The following is a 16,049-nucleotide window of genomic DNA, read 5'->3' as shown; positions in this document are numbered from 1 at the left end:
GGGGGGGAAAGGCGGGAGCGGTTTTGCACTACAGACCTTCCTGCTTGGAGTGAGAACGGCTCTTTCCTGCCGCTCGTCACCTGTCCCCCCCCGGCACACACACACACACACACACACAGACACACATACACATACACACACACACACACACACACACACTCAGTGGCGACGGGGCGGGGGGCGACAGTCGCCCTGTCTGGCGGAGGGGCCGGTGCCCCCGGCGCTGGGGGGGCTGCCCGTACCTGTCTGCCGGGGGCTGCGGGGGCGGCGTGGGAGAGAGACGAGCCCAGTGGGTGTCAAAGGCGGGTGGGTACGTGGGGCGGTGTGTCCCACTTATCTCCCCCCGGGGCTGGGGAACTTCCCGGGGCTGAAGGGCGCTCCGTAGTGCCGGCACCAACCGCGGCACTGGGGGAGCTGGTGAGGGGGTTCTGAGGGGCGGCTCGGGGCAAGTGGAACGGCTCCGGGCGGGGGGCGGCCCCGCAGCGGGCTGAGGTGGGCTGGCGCTCGGTACCGGCAGGGGAGGGGAGCGGAGCGGGCGGCTGCCAGCGGTGCGGTGCAGCGGGGCTGGGGGCTCGGCGCGGGAGGAAAGACCCACCGCTCCCCTCCCCGCGTCGCAGCGGGCGGCGCTGCCTTTGTGCTCCCTCCGCACCTGAGCGCCGGGCTGGGAGGGACGGCGCAGGTGGGGGCGGGCACCGGAGGCAGCGGCGGCGCATCCCCGGAGCCGGGGCGGCGAGGTAAGGCAAGGCAAGGCTGTGTCGTGCTGCGGCGGCCGCTCCCGGGGCTGCGGGGGGCGGCTGCACGCCGGGGGCTGCGCCTCCGGGCGGCGGGGGCGGCGGGCGGGACAGGTCTCCCTTGCTTGGCTTTTCCTGCAGCCGCTTCCTATTTCGTCCTGCTGCACGGAGAGAGATGCAACAGCGGCAGCCCGGTCCCCCGGGGAAGGACGGGTTTTGGAGGTGGGCGAGCCGCATCAGCCCGGGCGGTGCGCGGGAGGGGCTGCCGGGCGAGGAGCTGGGGCCGGGGGGGGAGCAGCCGGCGGTGCGTTCGCGTTGCCGCTCCCGCGGGCAGGGTTGGGGGGTGGCCGCACACCCGAGGCGCCCGCTCCGCTCTCCCGCTGCCCGCCGGGCGCAGGGCCCGGGGCGCGGTGGCGGCGTGCACAGGGCCGGGGGTTTTCTCCCGTTTTCCCCCACCAAAGAACGCCAAGATACGCGGAGCAGACCCCGGTGTACGCGCTTAGCGGATCTTGCTTGCGAAGGGGTGGGAAGATTAGGGGGAGGCTGCTTTCAAACCGGCACAGTCGATAGTTAACAACCGGCTGCAGTTAAAATTTTAGCAGCAGCAACAGCTTTGCGATGCTTTCCGGGAATACTGCTGTGTGAGAGCTGATGTTCCAGGCAGCCCGTGGTACGCTGCCGCTTTCTACTAGATGGCAGTGCTGAGAGCGGGATAGTTGCCGTGGTAGGTAATAAAGTGCTGGGAAGCTGGAGACTTGTGTGCAGCTGGATTTTGGTGGAGTTATGGGTGGAACAGAAGACAATTCACGTGTGCCCTGTGAGTTATTCAATTACGTTTTGGTGAGACTGTGATTATTGCATTATGTTAGAAAGGAAAAAAGAAATTTGGTAGGTTAAGCTCTTTTTACAAAGTTGCCAAGGTTCGGATCCAGCTCTGTGGCTGCTACCTGATCGGCAAAGATTTGCAGCTGATGATCCGATTCTCTGCTTGTGTCAGAGCAATACATTACAGATTCAGAAGAAACGTGGCTGCGTTACCCTCTTTTTTTATTTCATGTCGTATATACTGAGGAAGCAAATTTTTTTTTTATTTGATCACAGTGTTAGTCAGTTTGATATGATAAATTCTTTGTTGTATGAATTATGCAGTTAATGGCTCAGGTTCCAGTCTTGGACAGACCCAGGGTACACATTGGTTTCAGAAGTTGTGTGGTACATGACAGAGTGCGGAATTTTAGTGTGTAGAATATCTGAAGTGAATTTTCTCACTGTTTGCCTTACATTTCCAGTTTGTTCCTTTGGAGTAGCAGAATGTAATGATTTTTGCCAATGTTTTTATTGATATATTTGAATTAGGGTTGTATGTCAAAAGCCAAGGATTGTTCAGGGGCTCAATATGTGCCCATTGAGAGAGAAAATTTAGCTCGTTACTTCAATGTTAATAAAATGGACACTAGAACTCTTACTTTATATTTGCATATAACAAGTCCAAACATTTTCAGTAGGTATGTGCAGAAAGGTAAGCACATCACATTGGTTTTATTCACTTTGTTATAATTGAACAGACATTATTCTTTGTAGTATTTTGTCATTGGTTTGTAGGAGTTTTTTTACTGCTTATTAAGCATTGTTATGGCTTAAGCGATAAACTTTAAAATATTTGTTACTCCACTGCAGAAAGAGTTGCCAACTGGATGTCTTGCATGTAAAACTAGAACAGGAGCCTTTAAATAGCAAAACTATCAATTCAGTAACAATTTAGTGTGATAAATGTCAGAATACACTTAAAATAATGCAAATCTGAACAATTATAACATGCATCTTTTGGTATCAATATTGTTAATGTACAAAGCACAAAAGGAAATAAGCACATACAACTTCTAAGTACCTAAACTGGCTTGAAATGGAAGGGCTGTTTTCTATTGTGCAGTTTATGCTTAAAAAAAAAAAAAAGGCAGAGTGGGGAAAAGATGAGAAGTTTTTACAAGCATCTATTTTGTTTTCTGGATCTCAAAGTTCCATTATGTAGCAGGACGCTTTCCAGTATCTGCTTTCTCAGTATCTGGAAAGGCAGATGTTGCTGCAGCACTAGTAATTACACTGATTTGCAGTACAGCAGAATAAAACCCTCTGTTTTGACTTTCTGCCTCTGTCTAAAACAGTCAGCCATATAGCTCTGTTTTGGGCTTGTCAACAGAAGAGATGAGATAGGGAAGTTAAGTTTGTTCAATAAAGGGAATTACAATTAGGAAATCTTTGTTCCAAGAATAAAATTACTAAATTTGCCTAACAAACTGCATTGAAGAATTCCATTTGCTTGGGTTTACCTTGCAGTTGTCCACAAAACAATCCTTGCCAGAAGTCAGGTAGTTTTGCCAGGTTTGGTTGCTTGTTAGTTGCCTAACCAAATCACTCTGTCCTGTGGGATGTTGAGTCAAAAGGCAGAAGAGGCAGCAGAGACTAGAGCCCTGCAGGCTTTTGTAGAACAGCCTTTCTGACTTGTAGCTTTTTAAAAGGTGCATAACAGAATCCCAGGTTCACTAAAATGACTGAGAATTTTGCTCTCACAGTTTCACAGTTCTTTTTCGGTTTGCTTCTTATCCTGTGTGGGCCACACAAAGCAAAATGTGACTGCTGTGACCCAAGATTCAACCTATGATAAGGAATGGATTCTTGCTTTAAACTGATGATTATAGAGTTTATCTTTAGTTTTCAGAGATAAAGTGTTTCTACTTTAGAGAATATTTGAGACTTCCTGCAAACAAAACGTGCAAGTGAAATTTAAGAACTGAAGCGTTGATTTGTACTAAAGCATCTTTAGCAGAATAAGACCAGAAGAGATGCAGAGTATGTGTGTGCTATATGTATGTGTGCTACCATATAACAAGTAAGCCCTGATATTTAGGAAAGGCGATGGTTTTGAATATCTCTGGAAGGTGACAGGATTTTTTATCTCACAATCGAGCTCATGCTCTTTTCAGACTCCTCCCTTAATTCTATGGAACCAACTTGTCCTGTGATTTTGAGCAACATTTTAAAGAGCTAGTATAGTAATAATCTGCTTGTTAGAAATCAAATTCAAGCTCCTGTGTTGTAAGAGTCCTGATTTGTGACCATCTAGAATGACAGTAAGTGGTATGTTATTGGTTTGTGTCTTTTTTCCTTTTCACCCTTCCTTATTTGGTGACCTGCTACATGTAACCTGACTCCTAACCTGTTTGGAGCAGGAGAAGCCTTTCCTAACTTGTTTGTCAGGCTCAAATCCCTGTTTGCAGCTCCAAGAGATAGGTGTAATAGAAAGTAAAGTCTGACCCTGGTTTAAGGTCATGGGTAGCTGCCAAAAATATTTAGTATTTTTAAGAGTTGGACCTCTAGCATAAAAAAATTGCTTCTTGTTTCTTTGTGATTCAGTATCATAACTACTTCATACTGTGTTTCACTACAATGTTTATGGGATAACATCTAGATAGTGCAACCTTCTGTATTCTTATAGCAATTCTGACCTCTGGACACAACTGTATTTGCTAATGGGAACTTTTGTGTTTGATGCAAACTCACCTTTTAGGTATAAGCAACTTGATTAAGTTACAGGAGATTGCGACCTCCCTTATCTATCATCAGATAAACACCTTCAGACTAGCCTTGACAACCACTTGACAATATAATAAAGCCACTTAGGCCATCTTTTAGAAAAGAATACCTGAGGCTGAGCTCAAATAGCAGTGAGTGCTAGAATGAGTGAAAACTGCATGCAATATCTTTTATGTGCATGCATGTGTTTAGCATGGAAACTATCTTCATAATACTATGTGTGCAAACTTGGTACTTCTAGATGAGGCATAGTTTCAGACAGGTTTTGAAAGCTTCAGTGAGAAGGTACTAATCCCTGCAGTGTGCAGAGCCTGCTCCTTGCTAGTTATGCCCACTGTCACACCCACAGCTAACATGTCACTCTCCAAACTGATGTCTGTGTGCATCCACTGCTTCATCAACCTGCATAAGCTATGACACAGCTAGTCTTAATTACATTGCTTTTAAAAAATCATTCAAATGTAATTCATATATCACTAGAATTGTTCTACCACTCGTTTGTCCACAGCTCATGTTTCATTAATAGTGCTGATGAGCACTCAGGACTCTGAAGACAGCAGTTTTGTGCAAGATAAGAATGTTCCTTAAAGAAGCTGATGGAGGATAGAACTCCAGAGTTCCTGGCAGACACTGACAGCATAAGATGGCACCATAGTCTAGTCTGAAATTGTAAGTCTTAAGGAGGACTAGATGTCCTTGACTTTACAAGGAGTTATTTCACTGAAGAACTAGAAGAGAACTATTTCACTGAAGAGATCACTAGAGTGGACTAGGTGTCTTGGATGCTAACACTGCATATGACACCTTGAAATACATTGCACAGTTGTAGCCCCAATGTTAAATACAAAACCCACCACCATCCTTGGCAGATGAGTGATTGATCACTGCCCTGGGGGGAAGAAATCAGTGGATATATAGTGGGCAAGTCCAGTGGACTTAGATTTTTCCCTTTCAAAAAGTGGAAGAACCTTATCTCTGTCTTCCGTTTCCTTTCACCTTCATTACACAGTACTTGTAAGAAGCAATAAATGCAGAAAGAATCTTGCAAAGTGTGTTTCTATTTGTAAGTAGGCTGTTACCAAATGCCGGCTTGCATTCCTACAGTACCCTGAGAGATGAAGGAGATGGATGTATGTCACTGAGAGATGGAGGGCTAATTTACATATGGAAATTTGCTAACATTAGTGCACCAAGCTTATTTTCCATGCATGCATGCCTCTTACTGAAACAGGCTGTGAATGTATATATGCCTCAATATTCAGAGTGACTATTCTGTGTAGACAGATCCTTAGATTAAAATTACTATTCCAGGAGTTGGTGAAATGAAATCTAAAGTTAAAGGAGAATAAAACAACAAAAGGAGCCCAATAACAATGCAAGTAGAGGTATAACAAGAGCCCAAAGATCTTCAAAGTACACGTGCTTTGGCAAAGATATGCATTTTCATCTGTGAAACCAATATGAGAATTTAAGGTTAAATATTCTCTTACATATGCACTCCTTTGTTTATTCAGTATATGTATAGTGAACAGCATACTTTCTGTTTAGAAGAATAGACACTGATCTCTCCTCTGTGGTGACCAGTGACAGGACCCAAGGAAATGGCCTGAAGTTGTGTCAGGGGAGGTTTAGGTTGGATATTAGGAAAAGGGTCTTCACCCAGAGGGTGGTTGGGCACTGGAACAGGCTCCCCAGGGAAGTGATCACAGCACCAAGCCTGACAGAGTTCAAGAAGTCTTTGGATGATACTCCCGGACACATGGTGTGACTCTTGGAGATGGTCCTGTGCAGGGCCAGGAGCTGAACTCGATGATCCTTATGGGTACCTTCCAACCCAGCATATTCTGTGATTCTGTGAATACTTTGCATTTACAGCTGTTTCTTCAGGTAATGATGCAGCATAACTACTGCAGCAGAAAATGACAGACATTTGTTACTTCTTGAAATGTATGTTCATGAAATCAGAATTATACCTAGAAATCACCACGTCCCTATACCCCATGAGTTCTGTGTGTCTGGAGATGTATATACATTTACTCAAATGCAAGGGATACAGGTAAAGATAACTTTCATTATGTGCTCTTAAGAATTAGATGTTGAAAACTGGTATAAGAATAGCACTAGTCTGTAAAGTTAAGTGAGTAAAGTATAAAATTGTTTTAAATAAATGGCAGAGGAGGAGCAGATGTGGAACAGTGGGGACTATTGATGCAAAACAGCAAAGATGCTTGTAGGAAATAGTCCTTTCAGAATTGTAGAAATTTTGCTAAAAATCAGTGAGCAGTTTAGATTTACTTTGTAATACACAAGGTATAAGTTATGTTTCTCACATCAAGCTCTGAAGTAATTGGCAGTTATTTGCCCTCTGGGACCACATCAGCCTATGAAGTCATTGTAAAGGAGAGTCAAAAGACATAACAAATTCAGTGCTGGTGAGATAAAATATATTCTAAAATTGCGATTGAACCTAAATCTAAATAGAAAATCTTTTCTAAAAGAATGTTTTTATTCAGGAGATATAATTTGTGATATTTTGGTCACCTTCAGTTATTTAATTATTTGTTTTTTAGTAATCTACCTCTGTTGTTTCTGACATTCTTAGAAGCAGAAACTCGAAACTTTCACATCCTTGAAGACTGAACAGGACCATTTATATTTAGTAATATTAAGGTTGTACATACCTTCTTTCATTATTGAAACTACAGCATACTACTTATTGTTTCATGCATAGCTTAATTCCTTTCTGATTTCACCTTTTAGCAGAGGCCACTTAGATGAATTTAGATATTGAATTCATTTGGACCAATGTATACCTCACTTTCAAAATGAGGTTGTATCTCTTTTTTTCCTTAATTCCACACTCCAGAAAATAATGGTCCTTGTGGTTTATACCCTGAGAGAAATGTTTCCTTTTTCCCTGTAGATAGTTGCTACTCCCCTTCAGTGGGAGACCATATTCTGTTTGTAATACCAGAGATGTAATCCTCTAATAGTATCTTAGAGTTTGTTAGAAAAAAAAAATGCTGCCGTTTTGTAAAGACGCAGAGAACATTTTCAGATATCATTGAATAACCAAAACTTCTGGGGGAAAAAAGCTCAGAAATTTGCACAGTGAGGGTATTTTTTCTGAATTGTATCTCCCAGTTGCTATAAATAATAACCATTTTCATAATAGATGACTTGCAGTCTGTAAAAGCAGGTCATTCCTATTACTACCTTCTTTCTCTTCCTGCTGTTTTAATGGCAGGAGACTTGTAGCAACCAACAGCATTGCAGACTTTTTTAGATGGAGGTGACTGCAAGTTAAGGGGAAGGCTCCACTGGTATAACAAGCTTTGTGTTTTTTGGGGAGGTAGAGTTAAAAAAGCTAAACAAACAGCTACCTTGCTTTTTGTAGCCCCAGTCGTGCCACCCACCAGCTTGCCCAGACCACAGCTTTACTTCGCTTGTGTAGAATGACAGTTGTTAAATGAACATTAAGGGGATGGGGAGAACAAGGACTTGAGAAGTTTCTTCTTTGGTTGAGAGAAGTACAAGGGACAAGAACAGTCTATTGAACCTGCTCACTGATCCTGGCTGGTTTCTGAAAATAGGGTTGTGACAAGCAGTCCATGGGTTGTAGGTGGACAGTTGTAGGTGACAGCTCTGGTGACAACACAAACAGCAGATTTTCCACACAGTTGCTCTGGAGACCTGTTCTTACAATTGAGTAGCTGCCTATTCAAAAGGCAGGTCACTGGATCTCCCTGGATGCATTCCATGTTTCTCAATCAGTAATAAAATTTTGCAGCTCATACTGGTGTCCTGGGCTTGAACAAAGTTTGGGCTATTTAAAATTTAGGTCTATACTCTCATAAAATAGTACAGAAGGCAAACCATTGCAGGCCTTCTAATGGTAGTGAGAATCCATATGGGCTTGAGATTTCATTTTGCTCTGCTCTTGCAAGATTTAGGTCATAATGTTTAGGTTAGGACACTAGAAGAAAGCTAAGCATCTTGATTCAGCCTCCCTAAGAGAGTACTTGTTTTATCAGAGATATTATTTGAATCATTCCCTTGGATATGTGATACCAGTTTTGAATTTACTGCATTACACTTGCTGTTTGTTTTCTGGGGGTTGGTTTGTTTGTTTGTGTTTGTTTTTTATAATATAGGTAAATAAATTATGCTTAGTACGTGTTTTTTTTCAGCATCATCCAGAGATTCTGGGAGCAAAAATCCATTTTATTCATCAGGCAGTACATTTTTTTTTCTGATAGTTCTGCATAGTCCTTTTTACTTCTGGAAACAGAGACTTCCTGCTTCCTTCCTGTACTTTGACTGGTTGAGTACGGCTAGATTTGGGTTATTTCTTTCCCAGAATGTCTTCCATTTGGTACTCCAACAGCATCTGTTCCCTCATTTTCAGTATCAGTTGCAGTGTATATTACCAGCCTGGAGCTTGGCTGTAGCTGTCTCCTTTAGGAGCAGAGCCTCCCTTGCCAGTGGAGATCACTGCCACCATTCCATTACACTGACTGAAGCCTTTGCTCCTTAAGTCTGAGAATAGCAAGCCAGAGAGGTGGAATAATTTAAGTAGTTGACTTGTTTCAGTCCTCTTCCAAACATGGAAATCACAGCCTGCAAACATTTGTGAGATGAAATGTTGGCACAGACATGACAATTTCTGTGAAACTGCAGATGTGACTACTTTGTTATGAAACTGCTGGGAGCTTCAAGAATTACTGTAACAAATCCTATGACTAAAAAACATATAATGGCTATTTTATTCTGCTGGTGATTGCTTTTGCATCTTCAGAGCCTGTTTAGAATGGTCACATAATTAAAAAAGTTAATATTTTCTTTTAAATTAGAGGAGGACTTCTCTTATACTTACATGGTGCCTGACTTGTCCTGACATACGCAAGGAGCTGAGTGCCCAAATGCTATGTGTATTTAGCCCATTACTTATTGTCTTAAGCCATGTTTTCAGATGCTACTCTGTTCTTTGTGGTAAATTACTGCAAGCATGTGTAATGTTCTTCATGCTATGTACATTTGCTAACATCCCAAATTTCTTAATTATGTATTTTGTCCCTGAAACAGGCACTGCCATTTGCTCTTTTAACTTTTTTGAGCTTTATGCATCATGTACAACAGTGTATGACCTGAATTTTTTAGGAAAAACATCATCCCTTTAAATTTCCTGTGTGCTCTCTGGCACCCTAATCCCTCAGACTCCTGACTGGAAACACTGTAGATCTTGGATGTAGTTTTGACCACTTGCCACAGTTCTCTCTGTTGCCAGTGGGCAGCAGATCACAAATGGAGATTCAGTGGTCTAAAGTTATGTAGTGATGAGAGAACCAGCAATTAAAGCAACAGAGTTTTATTTGCAGTGTAGCGTGTGCAGCTCAGAACATCAATTTTCAATCTGTTATCCTTGAGTGCATTAGATTGCATTATATTAGTTTGCAGTAGTTTAAATTGAGAACTGTTGCTTTGTGTTAGTCCTGGGCATGACTTTAAGGTTACACTTATTAACTTTAATAAAGGGGATTTTTAACCCAAAAAATTGTGCCAATTGTAAGATACTGATTCAGTCATGATGCTGGTTCCAGTGTTTGGACAGAAGAGCCCACTGTCTGTGCATTCAAGATGTAGAAAAAGATTCTATTCTGCTTGGCAAACTTGCTTAAAAGTTCTGCTCACGCTAACTCTGGCTTCACTGTGTTCTCTCACAGCCTGTTGGTGTTTGTCTGGTGGCCTGGGATTTGTAAAGCTGTGCCTATGCGATTGCTGATTACGCTGGGCAGAGAAGGCAGTCCAAAGCTAGCTGGAATAGCATCTGCTGTCATTTGGGAATTTGCTTTATTAAGGCATCCAGCTTACTCCCTTGGTTGTTGATGCTGAACAGAAGTAAAAACTGAGAGTAAATCTCTGAGCTAATTTACTGTCTGTCCTTGAAGCCGGATGTTTATTCCAGTTTGGAATACAGAGTTTCCTATCTGTGTCTGCAAGCTTTTCTTCCTTACTTTTTTTTTTCCAGGTGGTACCAATCTCTGCTACTCTCTGCATGGCTTTCGCCCTGTCCATCTGTGTCCATCAGCTCTCCAGTCCAAGTGTCAGCTCCTCTAGCTGTGTGTTTCCCTTCCTCTCAGAAAGCTGAGTAACCCTCTGCCACAAAGGCTTCAAACCAGGGAAGTAGAAACCTCCCTCTCCACTACATCCTGTCAGATTAGCAGCTACTGATTTATATTGGTATTGTCCAATTATGAAAGAAGCGGCTTCTTTCCAGCAGCTATAGAATCCCTTGTTTGTGAGGGGCTTTATCATGGGCTGAAACGATCTGATGGCCACCACTACAGGATACATGAATGTAATTTGCTTCTGGTTTCTTACTCTTTTGCAACTGATTGCTGTGGACATCATTCTGATTCTGAGAACACAGCAGGTATTTGGAAATATCATCTTGATGTACTGGTCCTGGAAATGCCACATTAATCCGTCCAGCCATTTTTAGGCCAGTTTCCTGGAATATTGAACTTAAGCATTGCATTTACCTGGTTGTGATTGCCAGTTTTCTTTTTTTTAGGAGCTGATGCTTCCTAAGTTCCCAGAGGTAAAGATGAGCAGAAATATGAGATCCTGCTAACATGTCAGGCTAGATGAAGCCTTGCTTGCTAATCAAAGTGATTTGCATGGTATTGGTCCTTTGTCCTAGAGAAGTATTTTTTTTTCCTGTTGCTCAAGAATTGGTCTCAGACCTTAGATCAGTGTAAATTTCAAAGCTCCTCTGCTGCACTAATCCCTCGTGCGTTGTTCTGGAGCTGTTAATTGATGATAATTCTGAATGCTTAATGCATTTTGTTTGAGGATTTCTAAACCTTTTTCTGGCAGACTGTTCTCAGTGACACTGGTTAATGTGTGGAGTGGTTTTGGGGAAGCAAAGGGATTGGAAAGCAAAAGAAGCTGTTTCTCTTTTGTGTCTTTTGTGTGCATTGGTGCCATGAAAAGCAAGAGTTGGAAAGGGTGAGAGACTGATTGTTCCTTTCCCCCTCTGCACCTGCCAGGCTTTCGCATTTGAAGAGTATGATGGAGTAGCAGGGCCCCATCTGCTGATGTTCCCTTTTATGTGAGATGTTTCCTTAAAGAAGGGGTCTTACATAAACGACTTTGCTGACCTGTGTTTCTGTGTATATGCCATATCATATCTGTGGGTGTATTGTTAACTACTGCACAGAAAAGGAAAAGTGAGAAACCAAGTCAGTGCTAGAGCTGGAGAAAGTAAGCACCCCTTTTAGTGGTATGCAGGTCATAATTTCTAAGCAAGGTTTAACATCTTCATAAAACTTGAACCAAGATAACTTCAGAAGTTACCCCAAAATGAAGCTTAGTTTCTCTTCATGTTTAACTTTGGTAGCAGAAATCCCACAGGTGGCAGAGGGAACAAGGTCAGACTAGGTGGTGTTGGCTGGCAAGTTGGGAAATTGCAAGGCCTGTCCACACAGGCCATAGGTATTTTTTTTCTGTCTGAAAGGATCCTGATACTCAGCTAGGAGGCAAAAGCTGCTCTTCTGTTTTGATTTGAAGTGGTGTCTAGGGAAGAGGAAAACAGTATTGGCAGCAGCTTCTTTTGCTTTGAGCATTATGTCTGTATATTCCCTGAAGAACTCATTAATTTTTAAGGCTGTGGCAGCAATAGGCTAAATGGATACAGTAGTGATACACTGATGGTTTGATATGGTGCATTCATTCTTTTGGGATAACCAGTTCTGCTCCCTTCAGATATGTGTGGCACCCCAAGATCAGTGGGTCAGTTTAACCTGAGAAGGCGGCTGTTTAGCAAACAGGAAGATACCATTTGGAAACAAGAAAACTGTTCTTTCTGGAGGGTTGTCTGCCTTCTGATTGAATCCTCCATAAGATTAATTTACTATGTCAGTAAACTCTGCCTATTTGTAGAAAGAGGGAAGTTTTTCATGAAGGTCAGGCTCACCATGGTTTATGCTGGTGAGACAACAGTGTGTGAAACACACAGGTTCTGAGGTACGTTGTGGTTTCTCATCAGTAATTGCTAGTCAGGATAAGTGTCAATTGTTGACTTACAGGGTCTTAATGTTAGTATGTTGTGAACAGATAAGTTTTTCAAATGTGGTGTGCTTTTCAAAAGTGGTAATGTTTCATGTGCATGTTTACATGGCCCTCTGGTAGTTTGTAATATCCAAATACTTAATACAATTTAGTAAAATTAAGACAATACTGTCCTAATGTGAGAAGTCTTATATCGGACAGGGTGGTGAGCTGCTGAGTCCTGACCTAGGATTTGAGCTGTTATATCTAACTTCCTTTCCAAGAAAAGTCATAGGAGGTTGCCACTGCCTCCTGAGCTACAACCTGGACTCTACGAGAGCCATACTGCTTTTTTTTCAAGGGATAGGTGCTTGAATACTGAGCTGCGAGTCAAAAAAAGCCCAAAACAACAACAACAACCAAAAAAAACCAAAAACAAAAACAACAACAAAAAAAACACAAACAAAAAAACCCACAAACAACACCAAAAAAACCCAACAACAAGCAGGGGAGGCTGTGGCATGGCCCTGAAGCCCTGATACCAGTGTGCTGTCACCTGTCACACAGCCACAATGCATGAGACAGGATAAAAGGGGGATCCTTGCATGCCCCACTGTGGGTTGGCTGGGGTTCACAGGTGGGACAGACCTGGCTGCAGCCAAGGCCTGAGGCGCTGAAGGTCATTCTTGGGCATATATGCAGGTATATGCATATTATGAAGGTAACAGGAATACTGAAGGATACAAAGTGGTGTATCACAGGACATTTAGAGGCACTCAGGACAGCAAAGAATGCAAGCAGTCAACCAGTGCACCTCCATTTGGTACTGGAAACTCTTACTGGCTTTACTATGAGCTTACCATCCTTATTTTTAACCTTACTGGCCTTACTTGAGTTCTGAGACCATTTAATGCAGACTTGGATGGGCATGAAGTGCCTCTGTCTGCTCTGCCTATTTTCTTATTGATGTCTAATGCTGCTTCCTCTCCCCACTACTGCAATCCATTTCCAAGAACTAGAATTCAGAAGCATGCACTCTGCTCCAACTGGTGGGGTTGGAAGCGGTAGGAATCCCAAATTGGATACAATATGTTTTGTAGTTATAAAAACAATGCCGATATCGTGAAATACACCACATACAAACATCCAGGGGAAAGTAATCGTCCATCTAATGCAAAGTATATTGTGTTCATAAAGCTCTTATATGTACTGTATATTTCATCATGTTTGCAAGTTTATAGTGCTTATCTTCCAGACCCTGGAGTGTAGATATCTTCAGCCTTGTGATGAAAGAAGGATCACACTCTTTAAACACAGAATAACAGAGAAAGTATAGACGGGCTGTGATCCAGACCACAGAAACAGCTACGAGCTGTAATGCCCATCGGTACAAACATGTCCGCAGGCACTGGTGATCCCTCATTCTTTGGGGGGATGCTGGCAACTCATATGTCCACTGAGATTAGAGTCAAGGGCTCTTACCACCTCCAGGATTCAACCTTAAATGCCTGCCAAAATGTTCTCTGCCTTTGGAACTTGAAATGGTTCAAAGCTTCTCTTTTTTGTATTTTTAAATTAAAACATGAAATCCAATCTACTGTGGTACTAACATTTTCTCACTACCTCCCTTCCAGACTGGAATCCTGTGTATCATGTTTCAGTAAGCTTCAGGAATGTTTTGCTAACATATAATGAGGGATTTATAACGTAAATGCTGACACAACCTTAACTAGCCTATTGCAAATGTGACAGTATTCATTAAGGACTCCATAGGGTGCAGTATGCTCTTTGGTGGACTGGGTTCCTGGAAATTTAATGGCAGTTTGTGAATTGGCATCACATTTTGGTTTTAGTCTGTCTCTTGCTACTATAGAAAACAATTTTGATTCTGACAATGTGAGAGATTCTGTTTTACTTTGCTTTCATGCTGTACTTTAGGAATGAGGATGAGTCAGCTGGTCAAACAGTAAAAAGAAAGATTGCTTTGTGTCCACTTACTCTTCTAGAAATTAAGCAGGATGTTCGTGCCCAGCTGTCAGTAACCAGTTGAATTCCTATCTCACCTGTTGGTGAAGCTCAGTTAAGTTCAGAAAAGGTGTCTGAGATTTCTGTGTAATTCTATCTTTGTTTCTGTTCAGTAACTTCATGGAGGTTGAGATAAGCATTATAGGTTGTTGTGGGATTTACTTAGTTCTTGGTGCATCTGGAGACTAGATTATTTTGCTTCATCGCAGAAAAGTGTTGAATTGTTTTTATTGTAATATGATACAATATTCTGCACTACTTACACATTATCCATACAGCATCATTGTGCAATAACTTTCTAAATAACTTCATGTACTGACATAGTCATGCTGGAATAGTTATTCTTAAAATACTCATCCTTCTATACTGTGACATCATTTGTAGACAAATTCACAAATGGTAAATAGTTCTGGAGAGTTCTACCTGTAAGACCCTGGCCTTCGTATATAAAATATCATCTGAGATCAACCACCCTAAATTTGTTGCTTGCCAAATACCTTCCAGCCACTTCATTTAAATACTTAAGTGAGAACCAATATTTCTTATAAAAATCTAGCTCTTTTTTCCTTTTCCTTTTTTTTTTTAAGAGAGAGTAAATGAGTTAGTGGGTCGTTTAAAATGCTTCACTCTAAAAACAACTGTCCCTTTTCAAGCAATTTTATAAATTGAAAATATGCTACCCTCCCTCCCCCCAATTTAACATTAGCTTCAAAAATAGCTTTTTTTTTTTTTAATTGTAGAGTACTACTGAAAACCAAAGGTTATTTAGTGATGATATTTTTCTTCTGTGTTTTCTGCTGTGGGTTGACTGACTTGTGGATGTACTTGACTTAAACCTTTTGAACTGAATGAATGCTGGGAACCATGACAGTTTTGACTACCTTTACTCAGTTCCTGCAAAGGATAAAAATAGGTGAGGCAGTTAGAATCTGCAGTGCAAACATAGTTGCCAGTGGGACGGGGGTAGGAATGTGCCCAGTTCTTTCAGAGTAAGGCTGGTATAGAGAAATTTATGTTTGTTTAATAAAATCCTCACGTGACTGAGTTTGATGCAAGTTCTTAATGTGATCTTAAACCATCTAGCCAAAGCGACTCTAGGTGTTTGTTCATGTTTCCACAAACCATTTCGCAAGCTCTCTGGACATATTTTGAATTCAAACTTAAGTACTTGCATTTGTATATTACCCATTATATGTTTTTGCTCTTTGTTACTTATGACCTGTACTCTGGATCACCCAGAAGCACGCAGACCAGCATGCACCTTATCTGATTAGCTTAGAATTCCATGACCAGGGCTGTACCACTTGTATTGAAATGCATGTGGGTGGGAATGGGCATTACATCATTTTATCCAGTGGTTAGTTTAGAGAAAAAGAAAGGGGAAATTGATGGCTGTGTAGAGAGGTGGATGCAGAGCTGAATAAAATTGGTAAAAGGGTGAAGGGCCATGTGGCAGAACAATAACTCCTTTTTTCATATCAAATTTCTTTGATGCAGCTGCAGTGTATATCACATGTGTTAATGGCCAGAAGGTGTCTACCCCTCTTTAGCCTCTTAGAAAGATGACCTTGAAAGATTATGTGGATTTTGCTAGGGTTGTAAGACTGGACTCCAAACTGTGCACTCTGTGGATCAGATATTCTTAATACT

At 42.0% G+C, this 16,049-nt stretch overlaps 1 protein-coding gene across 4 annotated transcripts in view; it reads left to right on the top strand.

The window, feature by feature from the left end:
• The first annotated feature begins 576 nt into the window (after positions 1 to 576).
• Positions 577 to 16,049, top strand: part of PTPN5 (protein tyrosine phosphatase, non-receptor type 5) — an 82,639-nt gene continuing 67,166 nt past the window's right edge. Inside the window, exon 1 of one of the 4 annotated variants that reach the window (XM_027651286.1) lies at positions 577 to 734. The gene's annotated coding sequence lies outside the window, so the exon portion shown is untranslated. Of the gene's footprint in view, positions 735 to 827; positions 954 to 10,547; positions 10,756 to 14,007; positions 14,035 to 16,049 lie in introns of those variants that run through there. The other 3 variants (XM_027651284.1, XM_027651287.1, XM_027651288.1) reach the window with 3 other exon arrangements.

The sequence above is a fragment of the Corapipo altera genome, unplaced genomic scaffold, assembly GCF_003945725.1.
Source record: "Corapipo altera isolate COAL_440 unplaced genomic scaffold, ASM394572v1 78, whole genome shotgun sequence".
Classification (NCBI taxonomy): domain Eukaryota; kingdom Metazoa; phylum Chordata; class Aves; order Passeriformes; family Pipridae; genus Corapipo; species Corapipo altera.
This window is presented reverse-complemented; position numbering and strand designations above follow the sequence as displayed.